Source organism: Balaenoptera borealis (genome assembly GCF_965194805.1).
Source record: "Balaenoptera borealis genome assembly, chromosome: 4".
Classification (NCBI taxonomy): Eukaryota; Metazoa; Chordata; class Mammalia; order Artiodactyla; family Balaenopteridae; genus Balaenoptera; species Balaenoptera borealis.
In genome coordinates this window covers 130,579,735-130,598,203 of record NC_138861.1, presented here as the reverse complement: position 1 = coordinate 130,598,203, position 18,469 = coordinate 130,579,735, and positions in this window count along the sequence as shown.

Here is an 18,469-nt window from a genome sequence, read left to right as displayed (position 1 = left end):
CTAGAGCAACTGGATCTCTTGTCAATCAACAGCAGAGATTACCTCATTTATCTCAATTTAGAGCCATTTCCTATACAGCTCCTGTCCAAAGCCTGACAAATAGAATTGATATTCAGGGCTGGTAGTTTATGAGACATGAATAGTAATACATTCCCTAAGCTTTTTCCTATGGAGTCAAATCACCAGAAAACACCATACCTGTATGTTATTATTTTGGCTTTCCATACACATCATTTTATAGAACTATGACTTGAATTATGCCATCAGCTGGCATCGTTTGCTATGGCTACATGCAGAATGTCCACCAGTACTGAAGACACCACCCATTATGTACTTCAGTGTTTCTTCTATAAAGGCTGATGTGGTAAATTACTCCCCCCGCCATCCCAAGAGTTCAGAGCCAGAAAGATCTTGGTCTCTTCTGACGTACCAGCATGCTTCCTTTCTTTTTTGAGTAATGAGGATTGTAGTACTTTATATTTTTCTCTTGGCCTTGACTCCCTTCTTGTCAGGAAGCTGGTAGCTAAATATTCCACTCAGTTGCTGTAGTTGCTGTAATCTAGGTTCACGAGTATAAATACCTGCTTGGCTTCCTTCATTACTGACCTCACGCCTCAAGCCCCTGCCTCACCTTTTTTTTGTTTTGTCCTGATAAATTTATAGCTTTTGGCTGAGTAGTAAAGACAGCATGGGCTTAAAAGCCTGACCCACTGGAATTTTGAGAAACTAACAGTTTTTAGCTGTGTGAACTTGAGTTTCATAATATTCTCTATGCCTCCCTTTTTCATTTATAAAATGAAAATAATAAAAACACCTGCCTCATACGGTGAAAATAAAATAATGCAGGTAAAGTATAGTTCAAATGATATTATTAATGCATTTTTTCCTTTATTAAAAACTGTGTTCAAATACACATAGCATAACATTTACTATCTTAACCATTTTGAGGTGTGCAGTTTAGTAGTGTTAAGTTCATCCACATTGTTGTGCAACCAATCTCCAGAACTCTTCACGGCTTGCAAAACTGAAATGCTGTATATCCCAACAGCTCTCCGTCCCCTCCTACCCCTAACTCCTGGCAACCACCTTTCTACTTTCTGTCTCAATGAATTTACTACTCTAGGTACCTCAGATAAGTGGAACCATACAGTATTTGTCTTTTTGTGACTGGATTATATCACTTAGCATAATGTCCTCAAGGTTCATTCATGTTGCTCACGTATCAGAATTTCCTTCCTTTTTAAGGCTAAATAATATCCCATGGTATATATACATATATATGACCATATATATATATATGACCATGTATATACATATGACCACGTTTTGTTTATACATTTATCCATCGACGGACACTTGGGTTGTTTCCACATTTTGGCTGTTGTGAATAATGCTGCTATAAACATGGGTATACAAATATATCTTCCTGACCTTGCTTTCTTTTGGATATATACCCAGAAGTGGAATTGCTGGATCATACATAATTCTATTTTTAATTTTTTGAGGAATCACCGTACTATTTTTTATAGTAGCTGTGCAATTTTACATTCCCACCAACAGTGCACAAGGGTTCCAATTTATTTGCATTCTCACCAACACTTGTTATCTTCTGTTTTTGTTTTTTAAATAGTAGACATCCTCATGGGTGTGAGGTGGCATCTCACTGTGATTTTGATTTGCATTCCCCTAATGATTAGTGATGTTGAGCATCTTTTCATGTGCTTGTTGGCCATTTGTATGTCTTCTTTGTAGAAATGTTTATTCAAGTATTTTGCCTATTTTTTCATCAGGTCGGTTTTTTTTTTGTTGTTGAGTTGTAGGAGTTTTAAATATATTCTGGATATTAACCACTTACCAGAAATATGACTTGCAAATATTTTCTCCCATTCTATAGGCTGCTTTCACTCTGTTGATTATATCCTTTGATGCTCAGAAGTTTTAAATTTAGCTCAGTTTATCTATTTTTACTTTTGTTGCCTGTGCTTTTCATGTCATATCCAAGAAATTATTGCCAAATCCTATGTTCTGTAGATTTTCCTCTATGTTTTCTTCTAAGAGTCGTTTAGTGTTAGCTCTAATGTTTCAGTCTTTGATTCATTTTGAGTTAATTTTTGTATCTAAGTAAGGTCCATTGTGTTTTGCATGTGATATCCAGTTTCCCCAACACCATTTGTTGAAAAGACTGTCCTTTCCCCATTGAATGGTCTTGGCACCCATGTTGAAAATTGTTTGACCATATATGTGAGAGTTTATTTCTTGGCTCCCTATTCTATTCCATTGGTCTATGTGTCTGTCTTTATGCAAGTACCACACTGTTTTGATTAATGTAGCTTTGTAATAAGTATTAAAATCAGTAAATGTGAGGCATCCCACTTTGTTCTTCTTCAAGATTATTTTGGCTTTCAGGGTCCCTTGTGATTCCATATGAATTTTAGGATGGAGTTTTCTTTTTCTGCAAAAAACACTTGGGATTTTGATAGGGATTGCTTTAAATCTGTAGATCACCTTGGGTAGTGTTGACATCTTAACAATATTAACATATAACTGATTCACTTTGTCATACAGGAGAAACTAACAGAACATTGTAAAACAATTATACTCCAATAAAGATGTTAAAAAAAAATAAAGTTGGTCTGTCACTTAAAAAAAACAACAACAATATTAAACCTTCCAATCCATGAACATGAAATATCTTTCCATTTATTTGTATCTTTAAGTTCTTTTAGCAACATTTTGCAGTTTACAGTGTACAAGTCTTCTGTCTCCTTGGTTAAGTATATTCCTACATATTTTATTCTTTTTGATGCTACTGTAGATAGAACTGTTTTTCTTAATTTCCTTTTCAGACTGTTCATTGTTAGTGTATAAAAACATAACACAACTGGTTTTGTGGGTTGTGTTTGTATCCTGCAACTTTGCTAAATTGTTTATTGTTACAATTTTTTTGTGGGATCATTAAGTGCAATTTTTAAAATATAAGTTATTGCTAATCCTCTTTTATGGTAATTAATATGGATATAAAATATCCAATATATAAAATTACATGATCTTGTACCCAAATTAGTGGAATCTAGCTCTTATTTGTTCAACTTCTTGCTCTCAAACAGAAAAAAAGCCTTTCTCTCTCTCTCTCTGGCTCTCTGTCTCTGTTTTTTCTTTTTCTTTTTTACCATGATCACAAACATTAGTTTATTCTCTTCTTAGAAGATTTTGTGTCTGTTTTGTGTATATGTATATATATATATATATATGTATGTTCTACCTCACCTCACACTCAGAGTCGACAGCAAAAATCTTCCCAAACTTTCTGTCACTCCCATCACACCATCAACTCTTTCCACATTGGTCAGAGTTAAAAACAAAACACCAGTTCTACCAGATACTTCCTCCTTTTTTTTTTTTTTAACATCTTTATTGGAGTATACTTGCTTTACAATGTTGTGTTAGTTTCTGCTGTATAACAAAGTGAATCAGCTACATGTATACATATATCCCCATATCCCCTCCCTCTTGCATCTCCCTCCTACCCTCCCTATCCCACCCCTCTAGGTGGTCACAAAGCACCAAGCTGATCTCCCTGTGCAATGTGGCTGCTTCCCACTAGCTATCTATTTTACATTTGGTGGTGTATATATGTCAGTGCAACTCTCTCACTTCGTCCCAGCTTCCCCTTCCCCCTCCTCGTGTCCTCAAGTCCATTCTCTACGTCAGAGTCTTTATTCCTGTCCTGCCCCTATGTATATATGGAATCTACTTCTTCCTTTTGAGTGACAAAATTCTCAGCAAAGTGAAGAAAACATTCACCATATACTATGTTTTTAGACTACTTATACTATCAGTTAGTGTCTAGTTAATCCCCCATCTCGGACAATTTTGTAATCTTTTCTGGGAAAGACTTGATTATTACACCCTCTGACTGGCAAGATAAACTCTAGAACATTCCCATAAAGTACCTTTGCCTTTTATTTTTATTTTTTAAAATTTTTATTTATTTATTTATTTTAACATCTTTATTGGCATATAATTGCTTTTGCCTTTTCTTTTACATTTATCTAAATAATTTCTCCCATGTTTCTACCCTCAGGAGTAGAGAGTTCTTCATTGCTTCTCCTTCACTTGGTCAGCTTGTTTCTTTTGGAAAAGGAACCCTCTTTCACTACTGTCTTCTAGTCATTTTTTTTTTTGGCCATGCCATGTGGCATGTGGGATCTTAGTTCCCCAACCAGGGATTGAACCCATGCCCCCTGCATTGGAAGTGCAGAGTCTTCACTACTGGACAGCCAGAGAAGTCCTCTTTTAGTCATTTTTATTGGCAACAGTATCAAAAGCCAATCCTACCTTCCCTGCCTTACCTTTTCCAGTTTCCCCTATCTCTAGCATAATCATTTCCACCTCAGTGCCTTTAGGGAGGCTGTTCCCTCAGTGTGAAATAAGTGGCCTTTATTTCATCTCTACCCTTCCTTCTAGGCCTGGGTCACACTCTACTTTCTCTATGCAGCATTTGTGGATTTGCTTGCATTTTTGGAACATGTCTTTTCTGTGTGTGGATGTGGCACATATCACCTTGCTCTGGGCTATGAATACTTGTGTCATCGTGCCTCTCCAACAAGATGAGAGGTTGGCAAACATTTTCTGCAAAGGGTCAGATAGTAAATATTTTCTGCTTTGAGGTCCAAACAGTCTCTGTTGCAAGTATTCAAATCTGCCATTGTAGTATGAAAGCAGCCATAGACAATATGTAAACCAATGAGCATGGTTGTGTTCCAAACAAATTTTTCTGTTTTTATAGTCACTGAAATTTGAATTTCATACAAGTCCATGTGTCATGAAATGTGTTCTCCTTATGATTATTTTCAACCATTTGAAAATGTAAAAACCATTCTTTGTTCATGGGCAGTACAGTCAAAAGCACTACAGTTAAATCTAAATGAGATGCTAAAAGATGTTTATATAACCCACATGCAGGAAAAACAAATTAGAGAAACTAATAACAGAACAAACAGAAAACAAACAAATAAATAAATAAAATGGTTGACTTGAATCCTAACATAGCAACAATTGCATTTAATGTAAATGGTCTAAATATACAAATTAAAAGAGATTGGAAGGTGGATTTTTTTTAATTGACCCAGAGATATATTTCTATAACAACCTCAACTTAAATGTAATGATATAGATAGGTTTAAAGTACAAGGATGGACAAAGAAATATTATACAAACATTAATCAAAAGAAAGCAGGAGTGGTTATATTATTATAGCATAAAATCAACTTCAGAGCAAAGATAACTACCTGGTACAGAAAGGGACATTGTATAATGATAAGAGAGTTAATGCATCAAGAAGACATATCAGTCCTAAATGTGCATTCATTAAGAAATAGAGCTACAATATATGTGGGACAAACACTAATAAAACTGAAATGATAAATAGACAAATCCACAATTATAGTTGGAGATCCTCTCTCAACAATTAATAGTAAGTAGAGAAAAAATCAGCAAGGAAATAGAACTCAACCTCACCATCAACCAACAGGACCTAATTCCCTAAGACTGGTGGTAAGACAATGATGTCCATTCTCATTACTGCCATTTATCATACTACTGGAAGCTCTAGTCACTGCAATAAGGCAAGAAAAGGATATACAATACATACAGATCACAAAGGAAGAAATAAAACTGCCTCTTTTCTCAAATGACATGATTGTCTACGTAGAAAATCCCAAGAAATCAACAACAACAAAAAAAACTGCCCAAAACTAATAAGTGAATTCAGCAACATTGTAGGTTTCAAGATCAACATACAAAATAATCACATTTCTATGTACTAGCAATGAATATGTGGAACTGAAAATTAGAAATACTATACCATGTACAAATGCTTAAAAAAAAACTTAAGTGCAAATCTAACAAAATATACATATGTTGAAACAAAATATATATATGCTGACCTATATGCTGAAAGCTGCAAAACACTGATGAAAGAAATCAAAGAAGATCTAACTATACAGTGAGACCTACTCTATTCACAGATTGGAAGACTCAACAAAGTAAAGGTCTCAATTCCTATCAAAGTCCCAGCAAGGCATTTTTGTAGAGATACACAAATATATTCTAAAACTTATTTGAATAGGCGCAGGCCCTAGAATATCTAAAATAATTTTTACAAAATTATTTTATTTTACAAAAAGTATAAAGTGGCAGAAATCACTCTACTTGGTTTCAAGACTTACATAGCTGCAGTATTCAAGCCTGTGAGGTACTGGAGGACAAAGAAACACTTAGGTCAATAGAACAAAATAGAGAGCTCAAAATGTCAAATGTAAAGCCATAGAACTTTTAGAAAAAGACATAGGAGAAAAATCTGGGGACACAGCATTTGGTGAAGTTCTTAGACTGCACATCAAAAGTATAACCTAGGGGCTTCCCTGGTGGCGCAGTGGTTGAGAATCCGCCTGCCAATGCAGGGGACACGGGTTCGAGCCCTGGTCTGGGAAGATCCCACATGCCACGGAGCAACTAGGCCCGTGAGCCACAACTACTGAGCCTGCGCGTCTGGAGCCTGTGCTCCGCAATAAGAGAGGCCGCGACAGTGAGAGGCCTGCGCACCGCGACGAAGAGTGGCCCTCACTTGCCGCAACTAGAGAAAGCCCTCGCACAGAAACGAAGACCCAACACAGCCATAAATTAATTAATTAATTAATTAAAAAAAAAAAAGTATAACCTATAAAAAAAATCAAAAGTATAACCTATAAAAAAATTAATAGAACTTCATCAAAATTTAAAACTTTGATCTGTGAGAGACTCTGTTAAGAGGTTAAATAATAAGGTACAGACAGAAGAAAAATATTTACAAACCACTTATTTGACAAAGGACTGACATCTAGCATATAAAAAGTACCCTCAAAACTCAACAGCAGGGCTTCCCTGGTGGCGCAGTGGTTAAGAATCTGCCTGCCAATGCAGGGGACATGGGTTCGAGCCCTGGTCTGGGAAGATCCCACATGCCACGGAACAACTAAGCCCGTGCGCCATAACTACTGAGCCTGCGCTCTAGAGCCCGCGAGCCACAACTACTGAGCCCGCATACCACAACTACTGAAGCCCATGCGCCTAGAGCCCATGCTCCGCAACAAGAGAAGCCATGACAATGAGAAGCCTGCGCACCACAACGAAGAGCAGCCCCCACTAGCCACAACTAGAGAAAGCCCGTGCATATCAACAAAGACCCAACGCAGCCATATATAAATAAATAAATAAATAAATAAATAAATAAATAAATAACAAAAAACAAAAAACTCAACAGCAGTTAGGCCAAACAGTTGAATTAGAAAGTGGGTAAAATATATTTTTAAAAATTTCACTGAAGAAGATATTGGGATGGCAAATAAACACATGAGAAGATATTCAACATCATCTGCTATTAGGGAAATGCAAATTAAGACTCAATAAGATATCACTGCATTGCACACTTATTAAAACAGCTAAAATAAAAGTAATGAAAATACCGAATGCTGGCAAAGATGTGGAGAAACTGAATCTCTAATATATTGCTGATGGAAATGTAAAATGGTACAACCACTCTGAAGAATAGTTTGGCAATTTCTTAAAAACCTATATATACAGACCATAGACTCAACAACCAAACTTCTTGGCATTTCCCAAAGAAATGAAAACATGTCCACACAAAAATCTGCACCTAGTTCTTCATAGCAGCTTTATTTGTAATAGCCCCAAACTGGAAACAACCAAAACATCTTACTATGGGTGACTGGTTAAACTGTGATATATCCTCAGCAATAAAAAGGAACTATGGATATACCTAACAACTTGGATGAATCTGTAGAGCATGATGCTGAGTAGAAAAAGAATCAGTATCAAATGTAAATTGATACAGCACTACTGAGAGCAGTATGGAGGTTCCTTAAAAAACTAAAAATAGAACTACCATATGACGTAGCTATCCCACTACTGGGCATATACCCTGAGAAAACCATAATTCAAAAAGAGTCATGTAGGGCTTCCCTGGTGGCGCAGTGGTTGAGAGTCTGCCTGCCAATGCAGGGGACACGGGTTCAAGCCCTGGTCTGGGAGGATCCCACATGCCGCGGAGCAACTAGGCCCGTGAGCCACAGTTGCTGAGCCTGCGTGTCTGGAGCCTGTGCTCCGCAAGAAGAGAGACCGCGATAGTGAGAGGCCCGCGCACCACAATGAGGAGTGGCCCCCACTTGCCACAACTGGAGGAAGCCCTCGCACAGAAACGAAGACCCAACACAGCCATAAATAAATAACAATTAAAAAAAAAAAAAAAAAGAGTCATGTACCAAAATGTTCATTGCAGCTCTATTTACAATAGCCAGGACATGGAAGCAACCTACGTGTCCATTGACAGATGAATGGATAAAGAAGATGTGGCACATATATACAATGGAATATTACTCAGCCATAAAAAGAAATGAAACTGAGTTACTTGTAGTGAGGTGGGTGGACCTAGAGTCTGTCATACAGAGTGAAGTAAGTCAGAAAGAGAAAAGGAAATACCATATGCTAACACATATATATGGAATCTAAAAAAAAAAAAGGTTCTGATGAACCTAGGGGCAGGACAGGAATAAAGACGGAGACATAGAGAATGGATTTGAGGACACGGGGAGGGGGAATGGTAAGCTAGGACGAAGTGAGAGAGTGGCATGGACATATATACACTATGAAATGTAAAATAGATAGCTAGTGGGAAGCAGCCGCATAGCACAGGGAGATCAGCTTGGTGCTTTGTGACCACCTAGAGGGGTGGGATAGGGAGGGTGGGAGGGAGATGCAAGAGGGAGGGGATATGGGGATATATGTATACATATAGCTGATTCACTTTGTTATAAAGCAGAAACTAACACAACATTGTAAAGCAATTATACTCCAATAAAGATGTTTAAAAAAAAGGTTATATACTGTAAGATTCTGTTTATACAACCTCTCAAAATATAGAGATGGAGAATAGATGAGTGATCAGCAGGGGTTAGAGGTGGGAGGACAGGCTGAGTGTGACAGTAAAGGGGTAGCTGCACTGAGGCCTTTGTGGTGATAGAAGAGTTTTCTATCTTGATTCTGGTGGTGGTTACAGGAATCTACACTTTGTATAAAATGACACAGACCTACACACACACATATCACACACATAGCAAATTCCTGGTTTTGTATTGTACCATAGTTAAATAAGATGTAATCAACTGGAGAAACCAGGCGAAGCATACACTGGACCTATCTGTACTACCTGTGTAATTTCCTAGGCGCTGTAGTTAATTTTTTAATACAGAAAAAAAATTTAAAATAAATCTTATTTTGCCTTGGCTAGCTGTGGCCCACATTATTTCATAAGAGGAGAAACCGTGAGACTGTGGAAAACCCCAATACTCAATTTTACACGTAAGCATGATCTGGGGCACGAGGACGGGGCTCGGTGGCAGGAACTGGGCTCCAACACACACCCTAGTCTTCTGACTTTCTTCCACTTTTCTCTCTACCAGATGAATCCAGTGCCCTTTCTTAGAACTTCCTCACCTGCGCTCACTTGGAGATAAGTTTTTGCTCCTTTGGATTCCATCCCAGCATTTTTCTCCGTGTCGCTTAGAGACACAAGTTAGGGAAATGCTTAGGAGAGTCTCACCACAGTGGCGTGGGAAGTGGCACCAGTTATTTCAGCTCCCTTTTCCACAATTACCAAGATTTTTTCCTATTTTTAACATAAAAGTAAGATAAAATATTTCAAATAATAAAACCCCCAACATCCCCTCATTCCTCTAACCTCCAGCCTCACTCCCCAGTTGCCCGTGGGGCTTCCAGACAGGTATTTGTACTGCAAGTATATATACGGACTTAAAACTTTAAAACAAATATAATGCATTTGCAGAAAAAAAAAAAATCTAGTCCTTCTTTTTAAAAAATACATGAACAGAGTCACACTTGGAGAAGGAACACAGAAAATATATGTCCTCTTGACTGATAAAGGAAGAGAGATTAATTTCTCTTCCTTAGAATAGGAGCAGAAATGGCAGAGAACCATTTGGAGCCATTGTTGGGAGCAGTGTGTGGGACAAAATAAGACCCTGCACTTCTCCAAATGATGCAGTCTTTCCAAAGAGACATGACTACTGAGCGTGTTTTGTAACCCATAAAGGGTTGTATTCTCACCAGTGCTTATGGAGTGCCTTGGGGACGAGGAAACATTGATTGTACCTGTGTTTTCATGGGTGGATGTACTCTTGTGACCATCTCAAAATTCTTAGAAAATGATTGGAAATATAGGGAGAATGTGAGAGAAATGAATCATTGTGCTTTCAAACTCTGCTATTTCCACCCCTTCCTTAGCTAATTCCTTTTATACTCATGGCGGGTGTTTCTTTCATCCTACCATTACCAACTTGAGATCCTCAATTTAAGTCCCTGACATTGCTTTTTTTCATTAATTTGCACCGGGTTTATTGTTAGTGGATCAGGTTGCTAAAATCTTTGATTCCCATCCCATCTATGTTGTATATATTTCCCCCAATACACTAAACATTAGAGTACATCATACTAGCTTGAAAGTGACACATAATACAGAGTTGTAAATTGACTTACGGATTATTGACTTTTTTATGCACTCTGATGAAATCATTATACTTGGGCATTTTAAAGTTGCCCAGTGCAACTAACGCCACAGAATTAATGGAAAAACTTTTGACCAGTACATATGGCTTATTTTTTGAGAAAAAGGCACAGAATCTTTCCTTTTAATTAAAGCAACTCGATATGTGTCCCCCTTTTTTTCTCTTCTTGGAAAAAGGTATATAGCAAAAAAAAGAAATTTTCTTTTTAAAAAGGAAGAACTGGGGGAAAAAAGCACCCACATTTTTCTATTATTGTCAGAAACTCTTGACTTACAGATGTTACTGACAGATGGGAAACTGACTATATGAGAATGGGATTTGATTATCTTCCATTGAAAACCTGAAGGAAATCTAACAGAAAAACAATTGTTAAGTGAGAGGCATAAGAGCCAAAATAATATACTGAGCTATTTGGTTTCGGCATGGCTTTTATACATCTTTTCAACATGTTTCAGTTCTAGGTAGTGGCAATGTAGAATGTCGACAACTGAAGTTCCTGATGTAAAGAGATAGATAAAAAAGGGCTGCTTCACTGGTAACTAGAAGATATCTTATTCTGGGACAAATAGTACTTGTTCCTTTTAATGTGAAATTCTGTGGAGGGAGGAGAGGCTGCTGCTTGGTTAAAACAGTTCCTCCAGCACAACAAGTCATTAGGTCAAGTGGTCATAGGACCCGCTTGTGGCCCAGCTACCTTGGTAACAAAAATATTTGAGTTAGGAAATAATGCTTCCTAGGAGCAAAACAGAACTTCTTCAATAAATTGTGTACTTTTCTTTCTATTTAGAGTCTAGGCCTTGGGCCCGCAGCATGAGTATCACCTGGAACCTTGTTAGAAATGCAGTCTCAGTCCCCAGACCTACTGAATCAGAATCTGCATTTTAACAAAATTCCCCATGTGGTCCAAATTAACAAGGAAGTTTAAGATCCATTGGTCTCTAATACACCATTGCTGTGTTCCACTTTGGGGACAGGTTATTTTGACCAATGGTAATAGACCACCACTGAGCACTGTTCGTTAGCAAATAGACAGGCTAAATATTTCTCTCTGATTGTCTATTATACCATAGAGGCCGTTACTACAGTAACTAGGACTTTTGCCATTAGAGCTTATTTTTCCAAGTCATAATTATACCAAGGAGGGTGTGGAATTTAATACACAATCAACTTTACTTGTCTGCCTGATTTGTTGATGACCAAAATCCAGCTGAACCAAATTAAATGGGTAAAAATTTCCTCAAAGTAAATAAGCTATTATGAAGCTGTTTACTCCGGTTTCCAGAAATTACAATTTTCCTTAATAAATCTCTAGGTTATTGGGTGCTTTTTCTCCTTTCTGTAGCCTATACCTGCATTTTCAGAGTGAAATCTATGGGATGTTATTGACAAAGTACATTCTTTGCATAGACTTTGATATAATTTTTTTCATTTGTTTATTCATTCATTTACTGATTCAACTATTTATTGAATGCCTAATATATGCTAGTCGTTATGCTGAACTCAAATACAAGGGTGACTAGTACACAATATATGTCGTGTAAAGATTTTGAGGAAAGACAGCAGTTTTCCTGGAGAATGTGAGTAGTTCTGTATGCCTGGAGTTTAGCATTCAAAGGGGAAGTGGTGAGAGAAGAAACTGGAGAGAAAAGAAGAGAAATCATGAAAAGCCTTCTAGTGCTATGTTAAGGAGTTTGAATTTTATTCTGAAGCAGATGCATCACTAATCTGAAGCAGCGAATTTCAAACTAGGAGTCGCAACCTATTAATTAGTCATAAGTCATTAGGTGAGTCAGGATTAGCAATTTTTAAAAAAATGATATATATTAGAATAGAGAATTTCAAAGAGCATTTACATAGTAAAAGTTTGGTTGTGTGTGTATATATATGTATATACATATATGTATCCACACATGCAATAAGAAATATCTTTAAATTATGTGTGTGTGTTTGTGTGTGTGTGTAATGTAAAGGTATTTCCTATTGTGGGTCATGGTTAAAACCACTACTATAAAGGGAGTCAAGTTAGAGCAAGTATGGTTGACCATAAGCAAATTAAACCCATCAGGACTCAGCAGCCCTGGTTATGTTCCATTGCTAACCTGTGGCAGTACTTTGTTACAGCCGACTCTCTGAATTCGATTACTAAAGTGGTAGAATTGATGATGCAATTTTAAGGAACACAGATAATCAAAAAATTGATTTACCTGTGGTTGGTTGCTAATAAAGCAGAAGTTTCTATTCATCTTGGAATGTGTGGGTGTGGATAAGACTGTGACAAAGGCAGACTGTTTAGACGAGATTATACCAGAAGATGCAAGTCGTGGAGAGTGGAAGAACGGCTATACACATGTTTTTTGCCTAGGGCCACCTAGCCCTCTGACTATTTTTATTACTTCAGTAAAATCAGAGCTGTTCTTGAAAAATATATGGTGTAGTCTCTCAGAATAATGTATTTTAATCCTTGAACTGTGTTAAGTGTAGAGATTACAAAATTGTAGGAGACCCACTACTCAAATAAATTTTAGAAAAATGTTATCCCGACAAGATTTGCAAAGTGGTGTTCAGAAAAACAGGGTGGGAAGGAAGCAGGGAAATGTGAAAGATAGAGAGATGAGATGTAGAAAAGAAGGAAAACAGTGATAATCAGCTGTCTGCCAAGTCTTAATATATAGACAGGTAGAGATTAGAGTTATACTACTTTGGCAAGTAGAAACGTAATTTAAAAGAAATAGGATTGATGCTTCCAAACCATTGAATACCCTAAATACTTACTTATTTTGTAAGGCCTGTTCTCCACACTAATTATGGAAAACCTGTGGTTTGGGGACTGTTTTTCACAGTGGCTGAGAGCATAGACTCTGGAGCCATCATTTTATGGGCTATAGGAACAACCTTGGGTAAGTTGCTTTATTTCTCATCTCTTTCTACAGATGGAGGTCATAATAATACTTATTTTACGGTGTTGCTGCCAAGCAGATTTTACGAGTTTATGGAGTTAATGCTGATTAGAACACGGTAAATGGTAAAAAGTGTTCTAGATTGGAAGTTAGTCTTTTAACTTTGAACATTACCATCACTGTGGCTCAGTCAGGACAAAGGACACTTTTGGCAGGTATAAAGCATAAACAGGGACAAAAGAAAAGAGAGAGCAGAGGAGAGCAGAGATAGACTTTCATGATGTTGCAGAACCACAGAAGTCAATGAGAGCAGCGCAGGGGAAGAGATGAAAGATAAGCATATTTATTAGTCAGGGTTCTCCCAGGAAAGAGAACCAATAGTATGTGTGTATATGTATGATGTGCTGTGAAGAATTGGCTCACACAATTATGGAGGCTGAAAAGTCCCACAATCTGTTGTCTGCAAACCGGAGACCCCAGAAAGCAGGTGGCAGTGGTAGTTCGAAAGCCTGAGAGTCAAAGAACCAATGTTGTAGATTCCAGTCTGAGTCTGAAGGCCTGAAAACTAGGGGCCTCAAGGGCTGGAGAAGATCAGTTTCTCAGCTCAAGCAGTCAGGCAGAGTGCAAATTCCCACCCTCCTCTACCCTTTTGTTCTATTTGAGCTCTCAACAGATTAGGTGATGCCCACCCACACTGGGAAGTGCCATCTGCTTTACTCAGTTCACCGATTCAAATACTAATCTCCTCTGGAAACACCCTTACAGACACACCCAGAAGTAATGTTTAACCAGACATCTGGGCACCCCATTATCAATACAAGTTGACACATATAATTAGCTATCACAGAGTATTGAGTAGAGTTCCCTGTGCTATACAGTAGGTCCATGTGGGGTGACGGGATGTTAACTACATTTATTGTGGTAATCATTTTGTAATATATACTTGTATCAAGTCATATTTTACACCTTAAACTAATACAAGGTTATATGTCAATTATATCTCAATAAAACTGGAAAAAAGAAGAAAAAAATTAACTATCGTAAGAAGTCATCTCTAAAACACAAACTTTCTTTTACAACTAGTCTGTTCAGGAATAGTGTTTTAGATACACAGAGAGAAAGAACAGAGAAGAAGAAAACAAAACCAAGAAAAAAAGATGTCATAAAACATATATAGATTGGCAAATTTAGTTATTTAGTTATCATTTAGTTATCTTTTTAGTTATCATTTCTTTGAACATAATTAGGTATCCAGTGGTATGCTAGAGCGAATTTGTACCAACTCGTGATAACCAACTGTGTATACATCTATTCCAGGCTCCACACTTTGATATCCTTTTGGTAGTTTGGGATTGACCATGGTGACCATATTTATACCAGGGAAATTAGCAAATAATTAACAATCAGAAACTTTTTTTTTAACCTGGGGAGCTGGTTGTTAACATTTATTAGCACACCACTGCTTGTATCCCTTGTAATGTACATGATAATCAATCGTCAACATTCTAGGTATTACTCACCACCATTGCTTTAATGCATATTGTCGTTTTCTCAATCAACTTTAATCCAGCATTTTACTTTTGTTTTTTTAAACTTTATCCTTGTCTGTATTCAAACAGAATTTCTTGGAATACTGCTTTGTAATTATACATTTATTTGTGGGATATTGTTTAATGCCTGCTCTCCTTCCATGAAGAACAGCTGGGAGTGTTTATGTTTTGTCTTGGTCTGTAGTCGGAGCCTTCAGTAGTATATGATCCATAGGTGAGTGAATGGACAAATGAATGAATGAGAAGACAGAATATAGAATGAAAAATTAGTGTGATAGACTAAGATATCCTCCCAAGCCCTCTCCAACCCCCCACAGTTGGAAGCAATGTTAGAAAGTAGACCCTGAAGAGAAGGCTCACTCTCAAATCCATTCTCTCACCCAGTGGTTCTCAAACTTTGCTGCATATTAAAATTACCTGGGTACTTTTTAAAACCCTAAGGCCCCACTCACTCCCCACAATTCAGAATCTCTCAGAGTGAGATCTAGGTATCAATTTCTTTTAAAGATCCTCAGCTTATTACAACATGTAGCCAAGTTTGAGAACCAGTGCTTTCTAGGGCTTGGAATCTGGGGTAGGTCTTGGAATTCCCAGTGTACACATTTCTGTTGTTGGGAAGGGTGTCTGAATATCCACCTAGGAGTAACTGCTGAGAATTGTAACTGATGGTTACTGCTTCCATCTTCAGATATGACTGGTCTAAAGTTTTGGTTATAGCTTGAAACAAGCAAACAAAAATTCCCATTTCACCTTCTCCATCTTGCAAAAAACATTTGTAGACCTCTCTCTCTTTCAGCTTCCATCCCACAACTCTCTCTCATTCTTGCTTTTGTGCTCTCTTTTGGGATCTCAGGTTCATAGCGTTGAGTTAATAATATGATATTATTATCATTCTGGACAATAACCTTCTCTTGTTTTATTATGTTTATACTCTTTTTTCCCCTTAAATCCCCATTCCCTACTATAATTCATCTCCCCCTGAAAAGGTGGCTACAATAATGTGTTTGATATGTATCTTTAAATTTGTTTGTATTCTTCTTACATATGTTGCATAAATATGCATTGTTACTTTGCTCAGTGCTGTTTCCAACATCTGTCCATGTTGCTGTGTTTATCTAATGCTTTTATTTTTAACAGATAATTTATGTATTTAGAGTCCACCTTTGTATGTGATACAAGATAGGCATATTGGTTTATTTTTCTCCATGTAGAGAGCTAGTCTTTTTTACACTTCCTATAAACAACTTATAATTTCTCCATTGATTTGTGGTGCCATTTTAATTATAAATCCATTTCCCATCTTCTTTTCTTTCTATTTTGAAACAGTATTTAGTTGTCTGAGTCCACACCACTGCTATAGTGTTTATTGCAAAGGCTTTTTAGCATATCTAAATATTGCATTGGGAAAGTCCCCCATTTCTTTGATCTTCTCTTTCAGAGTTGACTTAGTTATGTATGGACTTTTAGTTTTCCATAAGCATTTAAAAATAAGTTTGTCCCCCTGGAATTTTGATTGGTATTGTGTTCAATTTATATGTTGTTTTGGAGATAATTGACATTTTAATGATAAGTCACTGTGCAATACTGTCATGTTAATTCTATGTGATAAGACAGAATAGTGGTCCTTCAAAGATGACCATAACCTAATCCTTACAACCTCTGACTATGTTGCTTTACATGGCAAAAGAGATTTTGCTGATGTGACTAAGTTAAGCATCTGGGGATGGGGAGATCATCCTGTATGATCTGGCTGGACCCTATTATTCGCAAGGGTACTTACAAAGGGAGTCAGGAGTGTCAGAAGCAGAGATGGAGATGTGGCAACCGTGCCAGAAGTCAAAGTGACTCAGGGCCTTGAGCCAAGGAAGGCAGGCAGTCTCTAGAAACTGGAAAAGGCCAGGAAACAGATTCTTCTCTAGAGTCTTCAGAAGGAATGCAACTCTGCAGACCCATTTTAAACACCTGACTTCCAGAACTATAAGATATAAATGTGTGTTCTTTTGAACCACTAAGATTGTAGTAATTTGTTATAGCAACAGTAGAGAACTAATACAACCTTTTACACAAGAATGACTCTATTTAATTAGGTCTTGTTGGATGTTATTCCTTCCAAACAGAAACCTGGTATGTTAACATATTGGGTGGACATGTTCTTCAGGGGAGGTTAGGATACTTCTTAGCTCTAGGAGTTGGATTTCATTAATGTAGGTCAATATTTTAAATTTCATTCTCCTTGTCAATGAGTTTTAAAATGGACATGCAGCCCATTTTGGCCATGGAGTCTGAGGTTTTCCTCACTTTCATAAAGGGACTAAGAAAAGTATATATTTTCCTTTCCAATCCTAAGAACAAAAGCATGCTGAGGAGGATGAAGTAATCCAAAGGAGAGAATGCCAGTCCATGGTGAAATCATTCAGCTGTAGAATTTACTGCCCCATTATTGCTCTACCTCTGGAATCACTTTTGTATGAAATAGTACATTTCCCTTATTGTTTCAGCCAGTTGAGCTGAATTTTCTTTTATTTGCAGTCCAAAACATCCTAATTAATGTATAGAACAAACAAATACAAAGAAAATAAAAATTATGTATTCCAAATCCAGAGGTAATTATGATGAGAATTTTAGTGTGTTACTAAAATTAGTAACATTTAGTAGTTAGTTTTCTCCTGAATATATTTTTAGCAAAATAGAAACCCTTTAGTGTTTGAGTGTATGTGTGTGTGTATGTGTGTATACATGTATATATCACTTGTTTACTACTTGTTTCAGTTAGTTTTCATTTTAAAACATCCATTGAAAGATGATTTAATAATTTACATTATATTGACATATGTTTTATTTAGCCATCCCGCTATTTTTGGCATTAGTTTATACGAATTTGAGGTTATTTTATGTTTGGTGAGCAACTGAGTACATCCCTCCTTTATTATTTGACAGTGAGTTATTTTAAGATTTTTAGCACAATGAAACCACCTTGTTTCTGCTTTATTACCCTAATGTTTAACCTGGGCTTATTTTACTCTATTATTTGAAAGTCTAATTGTTGCCACTAGTGGAAAGTAAAAAAACAATTCAGTTACTTTTCTATAATGGTATCTGTAGCTATTTGAGTAATGAAAATAAGAAGAGAAATACCAGAATAGACATAATTTTACTTTGGTGAACTTGTTTTCTGACACAAATATGCACCCAGAAGTTTCTTCTTGTAAAGTAGTTGAAGGAAGCACTCTGAGCAGAACTACAGAGTTAGTATCAGCTTGGCTCCAGAAAGAAAAACCTCAGGGTTTTGCAATTTGTATGGCCCCTTGTGGAGGCCCACTCATCCTAAATCAAAATCTTTCTGAGGACAGCTCCAGCCCATGTACACAGAGAAGCCAGAAGT